Below are 25,047 nucleotides of genomic sequence, written 5' to 3'. Positions count from 1 at the left end.
ATACAACATACTCAAACCTATGGGATACCATGAAAGCAGTGCTAAGAGGAAAGTTTATAGCACTAAATGCCCCCATAAAATAAAGTTGAGAAATCTCACACTAGTGACTTAATGGCAGACCTGGAAGCTCTAGAACAAAAGAAGCAAACTCACACAGGAGGAGTAGAGGACATGACGGAATTGTGGGCTGAAATAAAAAATAATAGAAGCAAAGGAAACAATACAAAGAATCAATGAAATAAAGATCTGGTTCTATGAGAAAATCAACAAGACAGGCAAACCCTTATCCAAACTAACTAAAAGGCAGAAATTAACAAAATGTGAAATAAAAAAGGGGACATAGCAACAGACACTGAGGAAATCCAGAGAATCATTACGTCATTCTTGAAAATCTATACTTCACAAAATTGGAAATTCTAAAAGAAACGAACAATTTCTGGATAGATACCACATACCCAAATTAAATCAAGACCAGATGAACAACTTAAATAGACCTAAGGAAATCGAAGCAGTCATCAAAAGTCTCCCAACTTAAAAAAAATAAAAAGCCCAACGCTGCATGGTTTCAGTGCAGAAGTCTACCAGAACTTCAAAGAAGAACTAATACCTATAAAACTCAAAGTGTTCCATATAACAGAAACAGAAGGAACATTGCCAAACTCTTTTTACGAGGTTATAGTGACCCTGATACCCAAACCACAGAGAGACTCAACTAAGAAAGAGAATTACAGACCAATCTTCCTCATGAACATTCATGCAAAAATACTCAATAAAAAGCTGACAAACTGAATCCAAGAAAACATAAAAAAAAAACCAAGTTGGCTTTATCCCAGAGATTCAGGGTCGGCTAAGCATACAAAAATCTGTCAGTGTAATCCACCATTAAAATAAACTGAAAGAAAAAATGCCACACGATCATCTCATTAGATTTTGGAAAAACCTTTGACAAAATCCAACATCCCTTCATGATAAAGGTCTCGGAGAGATCAGGATACAAGGAACTTATCTAAACTTAATAAAAGCAATGTACAGCAAGGCAACAGCCAACATCAAAATAAATGGAGAGAAACTGAAAGTGATCCCACTAGAATTAGAAACAAGCCAAGGCTACCCCCTCTCCCCATATCTATCCAATATAGTACTCAAAGTTCTAGCTGGAGCAATAAAAAACTAAAGGAGATCAAGGTGATACAAATTGGAAAGGAAGAAGTCAAATTCCTAGTATTTGCAGATGATAGAATAGTATACATATGTGACCCCAGAAATTCTACCAGGAAATTCCTACAGCTGATAAACACCTGTGGCAGGATACAATATCAACTCAAAATCATCAGTAGCTATACACAAAGGATAAACAGGCTGAAAAAAATCAGAGAAACATCACCCTTTATAACAGCTCAAACAGCATTAAAATATCTTGGGGTAACACTAACCACAGAAGTGAAAGACCTTTACGAAAAGAACTTTAAGTCATTGAAAAAAGAAATCAAAGAAGATATCAGAAAATGGAAAGATCTTCCATACTCATGGGTTGGTAGGATTAACATAATAAAAATGGCAATCTTTCCAAAAACAATCTACAGATTCAGTGCACTCCTCATCAAAATCCCAACACAGTTCTTCACAGACCTCCAAATAACAATGCTCAACTTCATGTGGGGAAAAAAACAAAACAAAAAAAAAACAGGAGAGTCAAAACAATCCTATACAATAAAAGAACTTCCAGAGGCATTAGCATCCCTGACATCAAGCTCTATTATAAAACTACAGTAATAAAAATAGCTTGGTATTGGCATAAAAACAGACATGTGGACCAATGGAATCAAATCAAAGACCAGGATATTAACCCACAAACCTATGAACAACTGATTTTTGACAAAGAAGCTGAAATTATACAATGGAAAAAATAAAGCATCTTCAACAAATGGTGCTGATAGAACTAGATGTAGAAGAATGAAAATAGATCCATATCTATCCCCATGCACAAAACTCAAGCCCAAGTGGATCAAAGACTTCAGCATAAATCCAGTCACACTAAACCTGATAGAAGAGAAAGTGGGAAGTACCTTAGAGGCATGGGCCCAGGAGACCACACCAGTAGCACAGACACTAAGAGCAACAATTAATAAATGGGACCTACTGAAACTGAAAAGCTTATGTAAGGCAAAGGACACCATCAATAAGACAAAAATTGCAGCCTACAGAATGGGAAAAGATCTTCACCAACCCCACATCAAACAGAGGACTAATCTCCAAAATATATAAATAACTCAAGAAACTAGACTGCAAACTATCAAATAATCCAATTTAAAATGGGGTACAGATCTAAACAGAGAATTCACAACAGAAGGATCTCAAATGACTGAAAGACACTTAAGGAATTAATAAACACCCTTTAGCCTTTAGAAAATGCAAATTAAAACAACTCTTAGATACCACCTTACACCAGTCAGAATGGCTAAGATCAAAAATACCAAAGATAGCTTATGCTAGAGAGGATGTGGAGTAAGGGGAACACTCATCCATTACTTATGGGGGTAGGGCAGGTGGAAGGTGAGGGGAACAAGAGGAGGAAGAGGGAATTGGGATTGTGGTGTCAAATGAGAAAAGACTGTTTATTGAAAAATGAAAAATACTAGGTTAAAAAACAACAACAAAAAGTAAACACACCCAGGAGCTGCACAGGTTCAAACCAGACAAATTCCGGTGGACAAAATCTCATTCCCTAACCAAGAGGAGATGGGGTTGACGGCAATTTGCTACAGATACCTGGGAAAGGAAAAATCAGTTTTCTCCAATAGAGTGTCACCGGATATGTCAACCAATCCCAGGGCATGCTCCATGCCCAGGAGCTAATCCAACCAATCCCAGGGCATGCTCCATGCCCAGGAGCTAATCCAACCAATCCCAGGGCATGCTCCATGCCCAGGAGCTAATCCAACCAATCCCAGGGCATGCTCCATGCCCAGGAGCTAATCCAACCAATCCCAGGGCATGCTCCATGCCCAGGAGCTAATCCAACCAATCCCAGGGCATGCTCCATGCCCAGGAGGCTAGCACAAAACAGACTCCATAGTTCTTTTTGTGATTTGTTGTTGTTGTTGTCGTTTTCTTTTGTTTGGGTATTTTTTTCTTTTATTAGGGTTTTTTTTGTTTGTTTGAGAAAGAGAAAGAGAGATCATGAAGTTGAGTGAGCAAGGAGGTGAAGGGATCTGGGAGAAGTCATTGGGGAAACAAATATGATCAAAATATATTATATAAAAATTTTTAAATCAAAAACCAAAAACAGTCTTCAAAGTTATTTGATTGTACATTCAAAATAAAAGAATACTTTTATATGTATGGGTGTTTCCCCCACATTTATGTCCATGCACCATGTGTGTACCTGGTGCCCAGAAGAAGGTATTAGATCTCCTGGAACTGGAGTCATAAACTACTGTGAGCTACCATGTGCTGGGAATGGAACCTGAGTTAATCAATGAACCATCTATCTAGTCCCCAGATGGGTAAATTTTATGGTTTATGTAATATTTGGCAATAGTTTTAGAAACAGTATGGTTACGATAAAAAAGTCAAGTCATTTTCTGTGTTGAGGTTCGACATCAGTCTGTTAAGTAGACCAAAGTCCATTGTCTGTGCAAGTGTGGAGGCATGGTCAACATCAGGAGCAAATGAGAGGAAGACAGCACAACTGGGACCGCTATCCATGGAAATCTCTGTGAACAAAGTGACAGAAACAACAGACTTTCCCTGGAGAGAGGGCCTTTCCTGGTAATTCCTTTAGATTTTTTTTTCTTTTTTCTTTTTTATTGATAAAAGGAGAATAAAGAAAAGAAAAAAAAAACAAATTTCCACCTCCTCCCAGCCTCCCATTTCCCTCCCCCTCCTCCCACTCTTCTCCCCCTCCTCCCACTCTTCTTCCCCTCCTCCCACCCCTCTCCCCTTCCCCCCACTCCTCTCCCCCTCCCTCTCCAGTCCAAAGAGCAGTCAGGGTTCCCTGCCCTGTGGTAAGTCCTAGGTCCTCCCCCCACAGTCCATATCTAGGAAGGTGAACATCCAGACTGGCTAGGCTCCCACCAAGCCAGCACATTGCTTAGGATCAAAACCGTGTGCCATTGTCCTTGGCGTCTCATCAGCCCTCATTGTTCGCCATGTTCAGAGAGTCCAGTTTTATCCCATGCTTTTTTGGTAACAGTCCAGCTGGCCTTGGTGAGCTCCCAGTAGATCAGCTCCACTGTCTCAGTGGGTGGGTGTACCCCTCGTGGTCCTGACTTCTTTGCTCATGTTCTCCCTCCTTCTGCTCCTCATTCGGACCTTGGGAGCTCAGTCCAGTGCTCCAGTGTGGGTCTCTGTCTCTATCTCCATCCATCGCCAGATGAAAGTTCTAGGATGATATGCAAGATATTCGTCAGTATTGCTCTAGGATAGGGTCATTTCAGGTTCCCTATCCTCAGCTGCCCAAGGAACTAACTGGGGACCTCAGCTTGGGCACCTGGGAGCCCCTCTAGGGTCAAGTCTCCTGCCCACCCTAAGTGGGTCCCTTAACTAAGAATTGTGGTTCCGTGCTCCCCTATCCAACCTTCCTTTATCCCGATCCTCCTGTTTCCCCACGTCCCCCCTCATTCCCTTCTACCTTTTCTCTCCCCATCTCCCCTTACCCCCATCCCAGCCCACCCCCAATCCCACTTTTCTCCCTGGCAATTTTGTCTACTTCCCTTATCCAAGAGGATAACTATATGTTTTTCCTTGGGTTCACCTTCTTACTTAGCTTCTTTAGATTCGCCTATTGAAGACTCCGTGACCCATATTTACGGCTAGAAACCAATTATGAGTTAGTACATCCCATGTTCATCTTTTTGGGTCTGGGATACCTCACTCAGGATAGTGTTTTCTATTTCCATCCATTTGCATGCAAAATTCGAGAAGTCATTGTTTTTTACCGCAGCGTAGTACTCTAGTGTGTACATATTCCATACTTTCTTCATCCATTGTTCCATTGAAGGGCATCTAGGTTGTTTCCAGGTTCTGGCTATTACAAATAATACTACTATGAACATAGTTGAACAAATGCTTTTGACATGTGATAGAGCATCTCTTGGGTAAATTCCCAAGAGTGGTATTGCTGGGTCTAGGGGTAGGTTGATCCCGAATTTCCTGAGAAACCGAAACACTGACTTCCACAGTGGTTGCACAAGATTGCATTCCCACCAGCAATGGATGAGTGTACCCCTTCCTCCATAGCCTCTCCAGCAAAGGCTATCCTTGGTGTTTTTGACTTTAGCCATTCTGACAGGTGTAAGATGATATCTCAAAGTTGTTTTGATTTGCATTTCCCTGATTGCTAGGGAGGTTGAGCATGACCTTAAGTGTCTTTTGGCCATTTGAACTTCTTCTGTTGAGAATTCTCTGTTCAGTTCAGTGCCCCATTTTTTAATTGGGTTAATTAGCCTTTTAAAGTCTAGTTTCTTGAGTTCTCTATATATTTTGGAGATCAGACCTTTGTCTGTTGCGGGGTTGGTGAAGATCTTCTCCCAGTCAGTAGGTTCCCTTTGTGTCTTAGTGACAGTGTCCTTTGCTTTACAGAAGCTTCTCAGTTTTAGTAGGTCCCATTTATTCAATGTTGCCCTTAATGTCTGTGCTTCTGGGGTTATACCTAAGAAGCGATCACCTGTGCCCATCTGTTGTAGGGTATTTCCCACTTTCTCTTCTATCAGGTTCAGTGTTTTCGGGCTGATATTGAGGTCTTTAATCCATTTGGACTTGAGTTTTCTGCACGGTGATAGATATGGGTCTATTTTCATTCTTCTACAGGTTGACATCCAGTTGTGCCAGCACCATTTGTTGAAGATGCTTTCTTTCTTCCAATGTATACTTTTAGCTCCTTTATCGAAAATGAGGTGTTCATAGGTTTGTGGGATAAAGTCCGGGTCTTCTATACGATTCCTTTGGTCGACTTCTCTGTTTTTATGCCAGTACCACCCTGTTTTCATTACTGTAGCTCTGTAATAGAGCTTGAAGTCAGGGATGGTAATGCTTCCAGAAGATCCTTTATTGTATAGGATTGTTTTGGCTATCCTGGGTTTTTTGTTTTTCCATATAAAGTTGATTATTGTCCTCTCCAGATCTGTGAAGAATTTTGATGGAATCTTGATGGGGATTGCATTGAATCTATAAATTACCTTTGGTAGAATTGCCATTTTTACTATGTTGATCCTCCCAATCCAAGAGCAAGGGATGTCCATCCATTTTTTGATATCCTCTTCAATTTCTTTCTTCAATGCCTTAAAGTTCTTGTCAAATAGATCTTTCACTTCCTTGGTTAGATTTACCCCAAGATATTTTATGCTGTTTGTGGCTATCGTGAATGGAGAAGCTTCTCTGATTTCCCTCTCTGCTTCCATATCCTTTGTGTACAAGAGGGCAACTGATTTTTTGGAGTTGATCTTGTATCCTGCCACATTACTAAAGCTGTTTATCAGCTGTAAAAGTTCTTTGGTGGAGTTTTGGGGGTCGCTTATGTACACTATCATATCATCTGCGAATAACAAAAGTTTAACTTCTTCCTTTCCCCTTGATCCCATTATGTTGTCTTATTGCTATTGCTAGAACTTCCAGCACTATATTGAAGAGGTATGGCGAAAGTGGACAGCCTTGTCGTGTTCCTGAGTTAAGCGGGATGGCTTTGAGTTTCTCTCCGTTTAATTTGATGTTAGCTGTCGGCTTGCTGTATATAGCTTTTATTATATTTAGGTATGACCCTTGTATCCCTAATCTCTCCAAGACTTTTAACATAAATGGATGTTGAATTTTGTCAAATGCTTTTTCAGCATCTAATGAAATGATCATATGGTTTTTTTCTTTCAGTTTATTTATATGCTGGATTACATTGATAGATTTTCGTATGTTGAACCAGCCCTGCATCTCAGGAATGAAGCCTACTTGATCATAATGGATAATTTTTCGGATGTGTTCTTGGATTCGGTTTGCCAGTATTTTGTTGAGGATTTTTGCGTCGATATTCATGAGTGAGATTGGCCTGTAATTCTCTTTCCTGGTTGAGTCTTTGTGTGGTTTTGGAATCAGAGTAACTGTAGCTTCATAAAAGGAATTTGGTAATGACCCTTCTGTTTCTATATTGTGGAATACATTGAGGAGTATAGGTATTAGGTCTTCTTGGAAGTTCTGGTAGAATTCCGCATTGAAACCATCTGGCCCTGGGCTTTTTTTGGTAGGGAGGTTTTTGATAACAGCTTCTAGTTCTTCGCGACTGACAGGTCTGTTTAGATTGTTCACCTGGTCCTGGTTTAATTTTGGTAAATAGTATTTATCTAAAAAAGTGTCCATTTCTTTTACATTTTCCAGTTTAGTGGCATACAGGCTTTTGTAGTAAGATCTAATGACTCTCGGAATTTCCTCTGTGTTTGTGGTTATGTCCCCCTTTTTATTTCTGATCTTATTAATTTGCAAATTTTCTCTCTGCCGTTTGACTAGTTTGGATAGGGGTTTATCAATCTTGTTGATTTTCTCCAGGAACCAGCTTCTTGATTTATTGATTCTTTGTATTGTTTTCTGTGTTTCTATTTTGTTGATTTCAGCCCTCAGTTTGATTATTTCCAGTCTTCTACTCCTCCTAGGTGAGTCTGCTTCTTTTTTTTCTAGAGCTTTCAGGTGGGCTGTTAAGTCTCCAATATGTGCTTTCTCTGTTTTCTTTAAGTGGGCACTTAGTGCTATGAACTTTCCTCTTAGGACTGCTTTCATAGTGTCCCATAAGTTCGAGTATGTTGTTTCTTTATTTTCATTAATTTCTTTCTTTATTTCTTCCTTAATCCAGGTATGGTTCAGTAGTTGACTGTTCCATTTCCATGAGTTTGTAGGCTTTCTGGGGGTAGCATTGTTGTTGAATTCTAACTTTAATCCATGGTGGTCTGATAAGACACAGGTGGTTAGTAATATTTTTTTTGTAGCTGTGTAAGTTAGCTTTGTTACCGAGTATGTGGTCAATTTTCGAGAAGGTTCCATGAGCTGCAGAGAAAAAGGTATATTCTTTCCTCTTTGGGTGGAATATTCTATAAATGTCTGTTAAGTCCATTTGCTTCATTACCTCCATTAATTCTCTAATTTCTCTGTTAGGTTTCTGTCTGATTGACCTGTCCATTGGTGAGAGAGGAGTGTTGAAGTCTCCTACTATTAGTGTGTGCGGTTTGATGGCTGCCTTGAATTTTAGCAATGTTTCTTTTACGTACGCGGGTGCTTTTATATTAGGGGCATAGATATTCAGGATTGAGACTTCTTCCTGATGAATTGTTCCTGTTATGAGTATAAAATGTCCCTCTCCATCTCTTCTGATTGATTTAAGTTTGAAGTCAACTTTGTTAGGAATTAGTATGGCCACACCTGCTTGTTTCTTAGGTCCATTTGCTTGATAAGCCTTTTCCCAGCCCTTTACTCTGAGTAGGTGCCTGTCTTTGTGGTTGAGGTGTGTTTCTTGTAGACAGCAGAATGTTGGATCCTGTTTTCGTATCCAATCTCTTAGCCTGTGCCTTTTTATAGGTGAGTTGAGCCCATTGACATTAAGTGATATTAATGACCAGTGGTTGTTAACTCTGGTCACTTTTTTAGTAGTAGGGTTTGTGTGTTTCCCTTCTTTGAGTTGCGCTGGTGAAGGGTCTCTAGATGTCTGAGTTATTGAGGTCTTTGTTGGACTCCTTGGTTAGTGATTTTCCTTCTCTTACTTTCTGTAAGGCTGGATTTGTGGCTACATATTGCTTAAATTTGTTTTTATCCTGGAAAATTTTGTTTTCTCCATTTATAGTGAACGAAAGCTTGGCTGGATATAGTAGTCTGGGCTTGCATCCATGGTCTCTTAGTTTTTGCAGTACATCTATCCAGGACCTTCTGGCTTTCATGGTTTCCATAGAGAAGTCAGGTGTAAGTCTGATAGGTTTACCTTTATAAGTAAGTTGGCGTTTTTCCTTTGCGGCTCTTAATATTCTTTCTTTATTCTGTATATTTTGTGTTTTGATTATTATATGGCAAGGGGATTTTTTTTTTTTGATCCAGCCTATTTGGGGTTCTGTATGCCTCTTGAACCTTCATAGGTACATCCTTCTTCAGGTTGGGAAAGTTTTCTTCTATAATTTTGTTAAGTATATTTTCTGGACCGTTGAGCTGCACTTCTTCTCCTTCTTCTACTCCAATTATTCTTAGGTTTGGTCTTTTTATTGTGTCCCATATTTCCTGAATGTTTTGTGATGAGAGTTTGTTAGACTTGCTGTTTTCTTTGATCAGTGCGGTTATTTTCTCTATGTTATCCTCAGAATCTGAGATTCTTTCTTCTATCTCTTTTATTCTGCTGGTTATGCTTGTTTCTGTAGTCTCTATTCGTTTACCTAGATTTTCCATGTCCAGCCGGCCCTCTGTTCGTGTTTTCTTCTTTGCCTCCATTTCAGTTTTCAAGTCATGAACTGTTTCCATTATCTGCTTGATTGTTTTTTCTTGCTTTCCCAGGGTATCATTCACTGATTTACTCAATTCCTTGAACTTTCTGTTATACTTCTCATCCATTTCTATAAGGGCGTTTTTTATATGCTGTTTAAGGGTGTCAATCAGTGTCATGAAGTCAGTTTTTTCTACTTCTTCTTGATTAAGGTGTTCATATCCTCCTCTTGTGAGGTCGCTGGCTTCTGGTGATTTCTTGTTGTTTTTCAGATTGTTGGGTGAATTCTTGCATTGGCGTCTCCCCATCTCTTCCTCCCAATATTCTCCTATGGATCTTCTTTTAAAGGATCAGGTCTTCTTGCCAACTGATGTACCTTCCCAGTGATGTCACTCCCCAGTGATGTTTCTCCTGGAGTCCAGTTCGGATCTCCTTGCTGCTTGGTTAGCTGGCAAACAAAGGGCCCACCCTGCTTGCTGCAGGCAGGCTGTGGAGACAAAGGAGCTACCGCCCTCCCCTTTGCCCTCCGCTTCGGGTTCGGTCCCAGCGCCCAAGCAGGCTGAGCAGGGAGGCGCTCTGCCGCCCAAGAAGGAAGGGATGGAGGGAGACAGGGGGTGGGGGGATCTGGATGTAAGCCGGATGAGATAGGAAGAGAGAGGAGGTACCGGGCAGTATAGCCCCTGTAGGATGACCAGGAAGTGTAGGCGGGCTGTTCCCAGGTGCCGCAGCACTCACTCACCACAATGATGTTTCACTAGGTGCCCGGCTGGAAACTTCGTGCTGCTTGGTTAGCTCCCAAACAAAGGGCCCACCCTGCTTGCTGCAGGCAGGCTATGGGGACCAAGGAGCTACCGAGCTCCCCTTTACCCTCCGCTTTGGGTTAGGACCCAGCGCCCAAGCAGGCAGAGCAGGGAGGCGCTCTGCCACCAAGGAAGGGAGGGGGGGAGAGAAACAGGGGGTGGGGGGATCTGGATGTAAGCTGGATGGGATAGGAAGAGAGAGGAGGTACCGGGCAGTGTAGCCCCGTAGGTTGATCAGGAAGTGTAGGCGGGCTGTTCCCGGGTGCCGCAGCACTCACTCACCACAATGATGTTTCACTAGGTGCCCTGATGGAAACTCCCGTGCTGCCTGGTTAGCTCCCAAACAAAGGGCCCACCCTGCTTGCTGCAGGCAGGCTATGGGGACAAAGGAGCTACTGAGCTCCCCTTTACCCTCCGCTTTGGGTTAGGACCCCTCCTTTAGCATTTTTTATGAATTCTATGGATGCATCACCTTTTCCAAAACAAGGGTAATTACACATTTATAAAGTGTCAGCACACACAAGCCAAAGTAGACATTCAGTGCTGGAGATCGGTTTTTAGAAAATGAAGTGATTTTTCCCTACCATGGGCGAGGTCATTGGCTAATGAAGGAGCTGCCAGAGCTCGTACTTCCCCTCAAGTGCTGATAACAGTTCAGTGCCTCCCAGTAATGAGCCAGAGCCCACAAGGGGCATTTCTATTTCATAGCTGTGTTTGAGATGAGAGACTTTGTGCTCTTTTGGATTACCTCACCCCTTTACATGGGGGTTGGAGGAGGAGTCTTCCACATAAATTGTTCCAGGGAAAAGGGACAGTGTAAACATTAAAGCAATAAATGGTATTAGGAGCTGGGCAACGAGGTCCTATTTATACATTTGTACTTATTTTGAGCACTTGCTGGACTGTGGTTAAATGGAGGAACGTGTGGCACCATTTGATTTTCCTTTAACAGTACTGACCATCACACATGGGGTACACTACCGTGTACTGCATTGTGAGCATTACACAGGGGGCACAGTACCGTGTACTGCATCGCGAGCATCACACAGGGCACACTACCGTGTACTGCATCGTGAGCATCACACAGGGGGCACAGTACCGTGTACTGCATCGCGAGCATCACACAGGGCACACTACCGTGTACTGCATCGTGAGCATCACATGAAGGGCACAGTACCGTGTACTGCATCGTGAGCATCACACAGGGGGCACAGTACCGTGTACTGCATCGCGAGCATCACACAGGGCACACTACCGTGTACTGCATTGTGAGCATCACACAGGGGGCACAGTACCGTGTACTGCATCGCGAGCATCACACAGGGGGTACATTACCGTGTACTGCATCGTGAGTATCACACAGGGCACACTACCGTGTACTGCATCGTGAGCATCACATGAAGGGCACACTACCGTGTACTGCATCGTGAGCATCACACAGGGCACACTACCGTGTACTGCATCGTGAGCATCACATGAAAGGCACACTACCATGTACTGCATCGTGAGCATCACACAGGGGGCACAGTACCGTGTACTGCATCGTGAATATCACACAGGGCACACTACCGTGTACTGCATCGTGAGCATCACATGAAGGGCACACTACCGTGTACTGCATCACGAGTATCACACAGGGCACACTACCGTGTACTGCATCGTGAGCATCACACAGGGCACACTACTGTGTACTGCATCGCGAGCATCACACAGGGCACACTACCGTGTACTGCATCGTGAGCATCACACAGGGCACACTACTGTGTACTGCATCGCGAGCATCACACAGGGCACACTACCGTGTACTGCATCGTGAGCATCACATGAAGGGCACACTACCGTGTACTGCATCGTGAGCATCACATGAAGGGCACACTACCGTGTACTGCATCGTGAGCATCACACAGGGGGCACAGTACCGTGTACTGCATCGCGAGCATCACACAGGGCACACTACCGTGTACTGCATCGTGAGCATCACACAGGGGGCACACTACCGTGTACTGCATCGTGAATATCACACAGGGCACATTACCATGTACTGCATCGTGAGCATCACACAGGGCATACTACTGTGTACTGCATTGTGAGCATCACATGAAGGGCACACTACCGTGTACTGCATCGCGAGCATCACATGAAGGGCACACTACCGTGTACTGCATCGTGAGCATCACATGAAGGGCACACTACCGTGTACTGCATCGCGAGCATCACACAGGGCACACTACCGTGTACTGCATCGTGAGCATCACACAGGGGGCACAGTACCGTGTACTGCATCGTGAATATCACACAGGGCACATTACCGTGTACTGCATCGTGAGCATCACACAGGGCACACTACCGTGTACTGCATCGTGAGCATCACATGAAGGGCACAGTACCGTGTACTGCATCGCGAGCATCACACAGGGGGTACACTACTGTGTACTGCATCGTGAGTATCACACAGGGCACACTACCGTGTACTGCATCGTGAGTATCACACAGGGGGTACATTACTGTGTACTGCATCGCGAGCATCACACAGGGGGTACATTACCGTGTACTGCATCGTGAGTATCACACAGGGCACACTACCGTGTACTGCATCGTAAGCATCACATGAAGGGCACACTACCATGTACTGCATCGTGAGCATCACATGAAGGGCACACTACCGTGTACTGCATCGTGAGCATCACATGAAGGGCACACTCCCGTGTACTGCATCGTGAGTATCACACAGGGCACATTACCGTGTACTGCATCGTGAGCTTTTTTGCCCTTTCACTTCTTCTAATTTCCTGAAGGCCAATGTTGAGGTGATTCCTTTTCTAATTTCAATAAAATTGCGTCATGGAAGTGATTCCTATGATGGAAGAGTTGGCGTCTACAAAGCAGGGAGCCAGGCACATGATCCCAGTGCTGGGGAGTTGGAGGCAAACCTTAGCTACCTGAGTGTGCATGGACACACACACACACACACACATACACACAAAAGGGAGGATTAACACAAATAACAGTTCCTTTCTTAATAACTTCAAAGACTTAAAATACATCAGACATCAGTTTTTCTTGTTCTTCTTATTGGACATGTGTGTCCTGGTTGTTGAGACCCTTCTACAAAGATAAGCTCACTGTGGATGGACTTCTCCTCAGACATTCTATTACACATACAAATGTGGCTGTGTGAGTGTGTGTGCGTGAATGTAAGGAGGACAGATGATCACTTGCAGGATTCCATTATCTCCTTCTACATTGTGGGTCCCCCAAGTATTGAACTCAAGACAGCAAGGACCTTTACTGGCTGAATTGTCTTGCTGTGCTGTAGTTATGTCTTGTCACTAGGTAGTCCTGGCAAACTTAAGAAGCTTTCTAGACATCATAACCAGGCCTCGGCATTCTGGTAGCTCAATGAGGCAGGCAGTAAAAAGCATTCAGGTATTTGTGTGGCCACTGTCATGCCAAGAGGCATCTCCTCTCTCTCTCTCTCTCTCTCTCTCTCTCTCTCTCTCTCTCTCTCTCTCTCTCTCTCTCTCTCTGCTTTGGAGTATGGTTGTGAAAACAGTCTATGATTTTCTCAAATATATCTTTCTTGGGGCTGGAGAGATGGTTCAGGGATTCTGTACTTGCCTTACGAGTCTGAGGACAGGAGTTTGGACTGTCAGAAATCTACATAGATGCTAAGTATGTGTGATGGTCTGCCAGTAATTCCAGTTCCAGAATGAAAGGACAGGCCATTTCCAAAACAAGCTGGCTTACACAAAGGATTATTGAGGAGCTGGACGACTAAGGTAGACAAACGTCAGTCTTAGATCTCTACATGCACATGTGTGCGCTCACTCACATGGAAACCTGCTTATTCATACATATGGAAGTTACATATACACACTTATGAAAATAGAAAGAGTTGTTTCTTTAATTCAATAACTTCCTAATGAGATTGCTATTTGAATTGGTTGTAGCCAAGAGAAGTTGAGAGAAAATATTCATTCATGCCAAGGTTTCCTGTGACTCCAAACATATCTGTTTGCAAATGTGTGTAGAAGTACATCTTTTCTCATGGTATGCATCCCGGTGATGTGGGTAGGGAATTATTGACTAGACATACAGCTCTCCCCTGCTCAGGCAAGGGTGCTGTTCACTAATCACTGTGTGTTCTCAGCTTTATTGTAGAGGATGTGGGAAGAATGGGCAACATTAGATAAGACTTCTGATCTAAGCATGCCTTACTTCCTTTGAAAGCAGTTTCCAACTCCCTAGAATTCCTGCTAAAATAAATCTTTCTTGGAATAAATTGAGGTATCAAAATAGGTGAGTGTACATGTGTGCGTATTTGGTCATCTGCTTTTCCATAAAATGAAGCCTATTAGCCCTGCTGAGCTGAAATAATTTGGCAGATTGTGTTATCTGCACATTTATGTTCGTGTGTTTGTACACAGTGATATCTGAGTGTGTTTGGTCTTCATCTCAGCAGTGTGTATAAAAGAGAGGAACAGGGTGCAGGTGGATCAGCTATTGGAGGCACTGCTGTGATTTTATTTATGTGTGTGTATACATGTATGAGTGGGTGAGTGTGCACATGTGTGGATGTGGAGTCCAGGCAACCCTGGGTGTCGTTCTTCAGGAGCTATCCACCCTTTTGTTGAGACAGGGTGTCTCAGTGGCCTTGGGTTTGCTGAGTATGGTAGACAGGCAAGTTAGGCAGCCCCAGCATCCTCCTGTCTCTCTCCCCATCGCTGCGATTACAAGCTTCTGTCACTAGGACTGGCTTGCTCTTTCTTTCATTCTTTTGTTCTTTCATTCTTTCTTTCTTCTTTCCTTTTTTCCTTTTCTTTTTGAATTCTGTGGATCAAATTCAAAATCTTCATGTTTGTAAAGCAAGTTCTTATCTTACTGAGCCATATCCACAGCCTAGAACTGTGGTTTTCTTCTTTTTATGCTTTTTTTCCCTCCTGGTAATGTTGGGAATTGAACCCAGAGCCTTCCTTGTGAAGACTGGATAAGACTGCTAACTTTCTTTAGTAGAGTCCAGAATTATACCAGCACAGAGAAAGAAATCATTGGATCTGACTGATACTTATAACAGAAAATCCTGTTTGACATAGTAATAAAAAATATAAATGCTCGTACAAACAGCAAGTACCGAGGTGTAGACTAGGTCAGCATAGAGCTGAGAAAGCTCCCCTAAGCCCCAGAGTAATAGTCCTTTAACCCCTGTGTCTCTGCAGGGCTCACAAAGCATGTGCACGTGTCCTCTGCTTTGGTTCATGTACTAACCCTTAACACGCTGTCCCCACAGGGTGGCTGAGGAGAACAGGCCTTGCTTGAATCATTTCCAAAGCTAAACAGTTCTTAACTCCTTTCTTGATTAGACTTCAGAGCCTTTACACTCCTGTGACATCTCGGGAGTTCACACTTGGATAGAAGGGACTCTCATCTAGTCTGTGGCCCTCACTAGGTGTCTTAGGGTTTCTATCGCTGTGAAGAGACACCATGACCATGACAACTCTTATAAAGGAAAACATTTAATGGGCTGGCTTACAGTTTCAGATGGTTAGTCCATTATCATCATGGCGGGGCATGGTAGTATGCAGGCAATAGGAAGTAAACCGTCTCACAGAGTGCAGCTTGAGAAAAGGAGACCTCAAAGCCTACCCCCACAGTGCCACACTTCCTCCAACAAGGCCACACCTACTCGTTCAAAGTCACACTTCCTAATAGTGCCAACCCCAATGGGGGGCATTCTCTTTCAAGCCATCACATGAGGATGCTGTGGTTTAAGTTATTAATCTCAGTGAATATTTTCAGGCAACAGATCAAGCAGTGACTAAAACATCTCAGAAGTTGTTAGCTGCTATTTCTGGAGTGCATACACCCTCGGGCTATGGTGTGTGTGTGTGTGTGTATATACGCACACGTGTGCATGCACAGGCACACAGGTGCACACACGTGTGCACACCTCCCCCATGAGATTGTTTTTCTTTTGCAGTTAGGGGAGAGATAACATAAAGAACATAGACTTGACATTAGGAGGCTCAGATAAGGGCCCCAGTGCCCTGCTCATTTGACGTCCCCAAAGAACTCTCTCTCTGCTTCAACAACTAATGGGACCACAGGGGACCATCTTTAAGAATCAAAAATACTATAGGAAACTAACTTCTCTTTCTTTGTATTAATTTCTTTGGCTAGCATACTGAATTTTTTCTTTTATGTCCTGCCTCCTCTTCCCTTCAGGAGACCTATGCCACGATGTCGTTAACCCTTCCTATGTCAGAGAACAAAGTAACTCCTGTGATCTTCATCCCTGGCTTCACATTTCATCATTAAAAGTTCCTTTATTTCAAGAATTTCAGAGAACACTGAGTTCTGGCCTTGCAAATTTGTTGTCACTAATCTGGGCGTGGTGGCACCTACCTGTAATCCCAGCACGAAGGAGATGGAGGCAAGAGATTCAGAAGTTCAAGACCAGTTTAGGCTATATATATAGTAAATTTGTGGCTGGCTTGGAGGCATGACACCCTGTTTCAAACCAAAACAATAGGTAAAAGAAAAGGAAAACTTTGGGGACTGGCAAGGTATCTCAGCAGGTAAAGGTTACTGCCACTGAGCTAGCAACCTGAGTTTGATCTGTGGGACCCATATAGTGAATGGGGAGAACTGACTCCCAAAATTTGTCCTCTGACATCTACATTTACATTATGACATGTGCATGTGTGCGGCACACACACCCACTATACACACACACACACACACATACACACACACACACACACACACACACACACACACACACACACATATATATATGTAATTTTTGCAAAGGAATTTTTGGTAAGTTGCTCCTAAACTGAGGCAGATATTTAGTTTATATTATTTTATAATATTTCTCTTGTGCCAGCACAGTCACTTTCTGTGTGGCCATAGGTCTGGTGGTGAGAGGCATGTGTTGTACATAACTGACCTTTCACTTGGCCACAGTTATGGGAAGGTTGGTCAGGACTGAGAAAGAGCCCAGAACACACTGTATCCTGGGTTCCTCAGGCTGCTATAATGAAGGACTACAAATTTAGCAGCTTGAGACACAAATGTATAATCCTGCAGTTTGGGAGGTCCCAGTTCTAACAGCAACATGTTGGCAGAACTGCCTTCTTTTCTGGAGGCTCCCGGGGAAAGTCCCTTCCCTGCCTGTTCCAGCTCTAGAGAACTGCCTGGATACCTTGGCCCCACTTTCCTCCCATTTCCAAAACATTGCTTGCAGCCAGTAAACTCCAGCAAGGGACCTTAGCAAGGACTCATGCCAAAGGACCTACAGAACAAGTGCAACTGCCTAGGACAGACACAAACCACTTCCACTGTCTGTCCTCGCCCCGACTGACCTTGGAGAAGTTTCTGTCCTGTCTGCCAGCTCCAAAGCAGAGTTCTTATTGACCTATAGTGGGTTTTAAATAAACATTGGCAAATTCCTAATTAGTCTATTTCCATTGCTCCTTCATCCATCTTCAACGTTATTTCAGGTACCTGCTTGCTCTGTGGTTGGTCCTGTGCAATTCTATGGCATTTCAGCTACCTGTGGTACAGTTCTACAGCCAGGATTGACCTGTGCTGTGTGCTCAACCCTTGGATGTGGGACTCAGGAACTGCCTCTCTGCCCCTTGGAGACTACTCACTTTGTTTACATTTGTTTCAGAGGGAAGCTGCTCGACACACTGGCACAAGCATATCTGCCAATTCAACACTTTGGGTGTTGTTAACAGACTTGGATGGACTCTTATTTCCAAATGAATGCCCTTCTTCTAAGCGCCTTTTCTATAGTATGTCTGAAATAGAAGTCACAAGGGCAGATGGGAAAACCAGCACTAAAATGTGATGGTAGGCTTTAATAAAATAAGAACTAGATTGTTCTGTTCATCTTGCATCTGTTTGGAGGGTGTGAGACAGTGTAGCACAAGCCATGTTAGGAAGCAAAGCAGAAAAGAGTGTGTGGGGAGATGAGGCAACATTTGCTAGCAATTATGCTTTGGGTCTTGAAGCCAAGTCCTGAATTCGAATCAGCAAAACGAATAAGGAGTCTTCCAGGAAGTTCATTTTCATTTCAAGATGAAATTTAATATAACATTTGGTGGTTTGAATGTAACCCTTTTCATCAGCAGAAAAAAGCAGCTTGCTTGTTTGTTTCCATGGGCTGACATCTTGTTTGGGTGTCAACAGTGCAGAGGCTGTGACAAGCAGTTGATCTCTAGGGAAATGCAGCCAAAAGGAAGGTCCCAGCCAAGCCAGGAACTTCAGCTCAAACCCTCTTCTCAGACAGACAATGCCACCCCTTGTGTGGCTAAAGAACAGGGACAGGGCTTTGTACCAGGGCAGGAATGACAATATGCCCTAAGATTCACTGTGTTATTAATGGGGGTTTGTGCTACTGTTCCATGAAAGACAACTGTGTATCTTCTGAAAACAGAATCATATTCTTGTGTGGTGTCCTGGAAAAATACACAGTCATTCTAAAACACTAAATCTTTTGTAAAAATTACACACACACACACACACAATTCATTAAAGGATGTGAACTTAATTCTTATATTCTAATACTGCTCAGAAATGCCTGTAATGAGTGTTCTAGTGATCTGTGCCTCTTTGCTGACCCCTCCCATCATTTGGCCTTGATTGCCATCTCAGTCCAATTACTGAACCATCTATTATCCTGGGAATTCTTGACTGCTCTTTTAATGGTGTGCCTCTCCTGACACTCCAGATGACACTTGTGAAATGTTTCTTTCCAAGCCTTCTTTGGTGATTCCTCAATGCCAACTTCTTTATCTGCAGAGCTAATAACCTTCCAGCTTCAATAATTATAAAATCTCCTTGTTCCCTCCTGCCTGAGAGCCGTTTTGCTGGTGTGATCACCTCAATATCTTGCTCCTGCAAATGGAATTTGGCTTTACAGACAGCTCATACAGTTCTTCCTCCTACCAACCTAAAAAAGAAAATTGCAGATTCATCGCTGGTGGCACATGCTTGTGACCCCAGTACTTAGGAGTCCGAGGCAGGGGGATTGACGCAAACTCAAGGCCAGCTTGGGTTACAGTAAGTTCCAGGCTAGTTAGCACTACACAGTGAGACCCTGACTCACAGTCACAAAAATAGAAAAGAAACTTTAATTTTATGTGAGCACTGTGCATTTGCTTTAAACATGCAGAGGTTGGCGTAATCATCAGTGCACACGTTAAACAGCGGGTGCAGCTTTAATTCCGAACAGCAGCTGTCTGCTTCCCAGTTTCCTTCTCCCTACCCCTTAGCTATTGGGTGTTTCCTCCACAGCACACAGACCCTGTCTACACTGATGTTTCTCTCCTTCACACTGTAACCACCCTCTGTCTCCCCATCCAGACTCATATAAGTGTTCTGTGTCCACTCATTTTCTGAATTAGTGACATAACAAATTTAGTTCAATCAATTTTCAGCCATAATTTTGGTCATTTTCCTCCATCCGTCATACAGTATTTTTAACTTTTCTTCTTGTAAAACTTTGTCGTTGCCAGGCGTTGGTGGCGCATGCCTTTAATCCCAGCACTCGGGAGGCAGAGGCAGGCGGATCTCTGTGAGTTCGAGGTCAGCCTGGTCTACAGGAGCTAGTTCCAGGACAGGAACCAAAAGCTACAGAGAAACCCTGACTCGAAAAATCCGAAAAAAAAAACAAACAAAAAAAACCCCTTTGTCGCCCCCCCCCCCCCCCCGCAGTTCATGATTGCTTAGTGTTTTTATTTGGTTGTTTGTTTTCCATATCGCTGAGGAGGCCCCAAACTCCTCACTGGAGTGCCAGTGTACTTGAAATATAGGGATCCCGGGCATTTTCTCTGCGTGTCTGGAGACCTCACCAGAGGCAGTTGGAGTCTATCCCGCTAGGCCCCCAATCGTCACTGTTGACATGGGGATTCTTCTCCTTGTCCTCAATGGAATCTGCTTCCTGGATCTCTCACTTTCTCTTTCTGGTCTCTGAAGTCTCCTCCCGTAGTATCCTGAGATACGGAATTCATCCAACAGTAAGACTTGGTGGTTTATGTAGCCAAAACCAGTCTTTAATCTACCAAACTCCTTCCAGCTTGCTTTCATTCACTCATTTCTTCCCTACTGAATGAGCAGTGTTTTGAGCACGTGTCAAATTTGACTGCATCGAGAGAGCTTTTCCTCGGTGGTGTGAAGGCGAGCACCATCATCTGTGGGACTTGAAACCTCTGAAGAAATTCTGAGTCCTCAAAATTTGAATAGAACTTAATTCTTTTTTCTTCATAGAAGCTTTGTAACTTTTCCCTTACCAGATTATTTTGAATTTGGTGATGGTATGCCTTGCTGTACATCTATTTTTTAATCTCCTATTCTGGCTACTTGATATTTTAATTTCCCCAACAAACTAGAAATGGACCACACCCTTTAATTTGTGAAAATGATCTCTCATGGTTTCTGTCTTGGTTATCTGACACCATTTTCTAATTATTTTCTCTGTTTTTCCAATTTCTTCGAGTTTTCATTTCTAATAGATCTTTCTTGATTTTTCTTTCTTTCCATTGTTTCACGTCATCCCTTCGTAGGACACTGGCCAGTAACTTCCAAAGCTGCCTCAGCTTTTCCAGAGGAGGCTGTGCTCACATCACTGCTCAGCTACCTGCCTGTGGCGGCTGCTGTGGTTTTGTGGTTTCGTCAGTCCACTGTGCCATTGTGGAGTCTGTCAGGGAGGCTTGTGGGAGACCTCTGATATGAGGCTTTCATGCAGATTCTGTTTTGACTGTCAGAGCCCCAGGCCCAGGGGCAAGCCCCATGCAGGCGTTTGTGAATGCTGGAAACAGGCTTCTTCTCTGGAGAGGCGTCCTGCAGGAGCAAGTCTGGTGATTTCTTGGTTTTTCCTGGACAAGGCGGAAACGGTGTCTCTTCCTCCGGTCACTGCCTGTGCCAGTGGTTGGCCAACAGAGGAGCTGTATTTCAGCCCCTCTTGTCCTTCAGCGCATGTTCTGCTCAGGCTCAGCCTCTCTTGCCCTTCAGCACATGCTCTGCTCGGGCTCAATGCTACAGCTGGGCAGGTGCTTTGTGTGTGGAGCTAGGCAGAGGAGTCTAGCAGAGTGTGCCCTCTATCTTAGCACAGAACTCGCAACTTCATGCCCCATCCTCGGACCTTCTCTCTCTGTGTACTGAAGATGGATTAAACTCTGAAGGGCAATCAATTTTCCAGAAAGTGAAGGACATTTGAGACCCAGTGGTGTATATGCCTCCTAAAGAGACTGTACATCCTGTTCCTGATTCCTATTCAGAAGAGCCTGGTGGCCCTGGTCTGTATCTTCAAAAGGACTTTTTTGTAATTTGTGTGTGTGTGTGTGTGTGTGTGTGCAAGTGTGTGCACCTGTGGAGGTTACAGGACAATTTTGGGGAGGTGTTTATCCCCACTACCTGGATCCTGGGAATCCCACTAAGGATGTCAGGCTTTGTGGCAAGTGGAGCTATTTTGTTAGTCTAGTTCCACATCTGTAGGAAGTCCTGCATTGTAAACAGTTGTTTCCAGTTTCACTCACAGTTAGCTGACACCTTTGTCATCACAATACTTCACTCATCTTTCAGATTATCCCAGTCCTGCCACAGATATATATCCGTGATCTATACGCCTATTCTTCTATCAGTCATCAACCTATCTCTATGTGTGTTCTATCTTTTGGAGACCCCTTTATTGAGGTATGGTTATATAGTAGTTTGGATGAGAACGGCTCGATAGGCTCAAATATTTCAATGTCTGTTCCACAGTTGGTGGAACTGTTTCGGGAAGGATCGGAAGGCGTGGTTTTGTTAGAGGAGGTGTATGTAGCATTAGACCTTCCAGTCTCTCTCTGCCTTCTGCTAGTGGATCAGATGTAAGCTTTCAGTTGGTGCTCATTCCTGCCTACCACCTGCTTGCTGTTCCTGCCTGCCATGATGATCATGAACTTACCTCTGGAAACTGTGAGCAAACCTCCAATTAAATGCTTTTCTTTATAAGTTGCCATGGTCATGGTGTCTCCCTCCAGTAACAGAACAGTAACTAAGATAGATCAGCAGAGATCTCTATATTTAATGTACACAGCACGGTAAGTTTGGGGGTGAGCATGTGTTTGTGAAACCATTACCACTGTCAAGGTCATACATGTCCATCGTGCCCCCATAATTTCTCCCACCCTAATTATGAATGCATATGTGATTTAATTTTTGTGATAAATACTAAAAGTAAGATCTATCATCTTGTGCTACAGAGGTGGCTCAGTAGTTAAGACAATGTACTGTTCATGCAGAGGACCTGAGTTCAATTCCCAGCATCCACTTGGTTGGCTCACAGCTGCCTATATCTCCAGAGAATCTGATATCTCAGGGCTTCACGGCACACTACACAGACACATATACATGATTTTAAAAAGTAGATCTACGCTCTTAGAAAATTTCTAGTGTATAATGCAGTGTTGTTAACCCATGGTGTTGTGTACCTGCATTGTGTATTCTCTGGCCTCTGCCTCCCCTTTAGCCTTTCCCCAGGCCCTGGGAGTGTCTGCTGTGTCTTCTGCTCCTGTTTGACTGTTTTGATTTCACATATAGATATCTGTCTATTTGACTTATTTCATTTTGCCTCTTGTTCTCTAGGTTCATCTCTGTTCTTCTAAGTGGAAAGATTTTCTTCTTTTTTCCCCCATGTATATATGTGTAGTGTGCTTGTGTGTGTAGTGGACATGAACATATATGCACATGCTTGTGGGAGCCCAAGTGTGACAGCGAGTGACTCCTGTCACTCACCGAGGCAGTTTCTCCACTGAATCTTGCACACAGGGACTAGGAGTGTGTGAACTGAGCTCTGCGAGGGAAGGAGAGGTGGGACTGTCATGAAAAAGCAGACAGCACCAGGAATGTTAGGTCATCTGTGTTAACTGACGTTGTCCAAGAGGAAAATAAGCTCCTCATATCTTTATATGGAGTCATTTCACAACTCAGAAGGAGCAGCCACTGCAGTCAGGCCCCATGGGCCCCTGTGCAACTGCATTTAGAGCTGCTGTCTCCTTCAAACCACATTTCAAAGGTATGCTTCCCTGGCTGGGTCACAATGCTGGCCAGAGTCTAAAAAAAAGTTATATGTCAACCCCAAAGGGATGCATGGTGAAATTAAAAGGACATTTTTTTTTTTAAGTAAATGTTACAAGAAATGTTGAGGCTAGGGGCTGCCAGCAGGAGGAATCTTTCCAAAATTCAGTCACACCAAGGGGAGTGGCATCATGGTGGTTCCCCTCTTTTCTGAGAGGAAGTGAAGGTGTCCTCAGTAACTCACATCTGAGTCACTGGCCCCCAGGCCAGTGGCTAGGTTAACAGGAATCTGCTCCTGTGGGGAAGGGGGCAGAAAGATGGGAAGCAGAAGAGCCAGTTCTGCTGGTGGGTGGGGGAGGCTCCTGCCTGCCCAGGCTAGGAGAGGATTCATCATAGAACTAATGTCACAAGCCCTCCCTTACCTCAGAGGAACCCTTTCTGGGAGCTTTATTGCTATTTACTTATTTAAGATAAAAATGAGAAACATTAAACAATTCATTGACCTAGAAAATTTTAGGAACATTTGAAGTAAAATTGTCTCATTAGAAAGATGGTGGGTCTCATGGCTCCTGAAGGGTAAGAGGCTGTGTTGTAGTTAAAACCTTCTCCCCTGGGCCTGCCAACCCCACCGTGTGTGTGTGTGTGTGTGTGTGTGTGTGTGTGTGTGTGTGTCTGTCTGTCTGTCTGTCTGGGGGGTGAATTGTGTGTGTGTGGCAGGGGGTGGAGTCTGCATTTATGCAGACGCCAGAGAATGGCCTTTGATAATTGATGTTTCTCATGAACAGCCTCCTTGCTTTTGGTCATAGGGTCTCTCAACTCAATGGACTGATTTGTCCAGGGAGCCCCAGGGATCCACTTTTCTTGGCTCACCTAGTGCTGGGATTGAAAGCATGCTCCCTCATTTTATGAGAGAGAGTGTGGGGGAAGAAGGAAAAGAAAAGAAGAGGAGGAAAGAGACAGAGAAAGGCCCCAGAGAGACACGCGCCGAAGAGAGAACAGTGAGCGATCCAAGATGGCGGGGAGGGAGGAGCAGGGGTTGCCGGGAGTGGGTGTAGCTTGCCTCTTAAAGAGACAAAAACCATAACGCCTCACACTTAGCTTTTTGCATGGGTCCTCACGTTTGTGCTGCAAGTGCTTTACAAACTGAGCCATCTTTGCCGTGCTCTGGACCTCACTTTTGGAGTCAGGTGCAGTAGCTAGGCTGTCACCAGACCTAGTACTCCCCCTCCACTCCTCAAGTCTTATTTTTCACAAAGCAGTTCAAACAAGTGATGGAAAGCTAAAAAGAAACAATAATAACAAGCGGGGACCTTAAATGTGCAACTTCCCAGACAGGCAGGTCCATGTTACCCCAGCATGATGGGAATGTGCTAAAGAACACACTTTGGAGCCCTGTTATTGGTCTCAGAAAGCTTTAGTCTGGGGCGGTGAGAGCATTTACACTACAATGAGCTGAGTTTGAATCCCCAAAACCCAAATAAAAAGCTAGGCATGGCCCCAAGCTCCTATAATTCCAGATTTGGAGGGCTGAAGCAGGTGAACCCCAAAAGCTCACTGGCCAACCACCCTAACTGTCTCATACTGACCCAAAGCAATAAGGCAGAGAGTGATGGAGAAGACAGCGGATACTCTGCTGTGACCTGTACATGGACGTTTATGGGCATACACACCTGCATGTTCGCATGCATGCACCACAAGCATCACACACGCACACACACACACACACACACACACACGCACACACAC

General features: G+C 43.8%; 1 pseudogene; it reads left to right on the top strand.

Moving 5' to 3' along the window:
- The window catches only part of LOC142859201 (glyceraldehyde-3-phosphate dehydrogenase-like), an 83,524-nt pseudogene extending 72,123 nt beyond the window's left edge, over nucleotides 1-11,401 (top strand).
- Nucleotides 11,402-25,047: the final 13,646 nt, after the last annotated feature.

This window comes from Microtus pennsylvanicus, chromosome 10 (genome assembly GCF_037038515.1).
Source record: "Microtus pennsylvanicus isolate mMicPen1 chromosome 10, mMicPen1.hap1, whole genome shotgun sequence".
Lineage (NCBI taxonomy): Eukaryota > Metazoa > Chordata > Mammalia > Rodentia > Cricetidae > Microtus > Microtus pennsylvanicus.
This window is presented reverse-complemented; position numbering and strand designations above follow the sequence as displayed.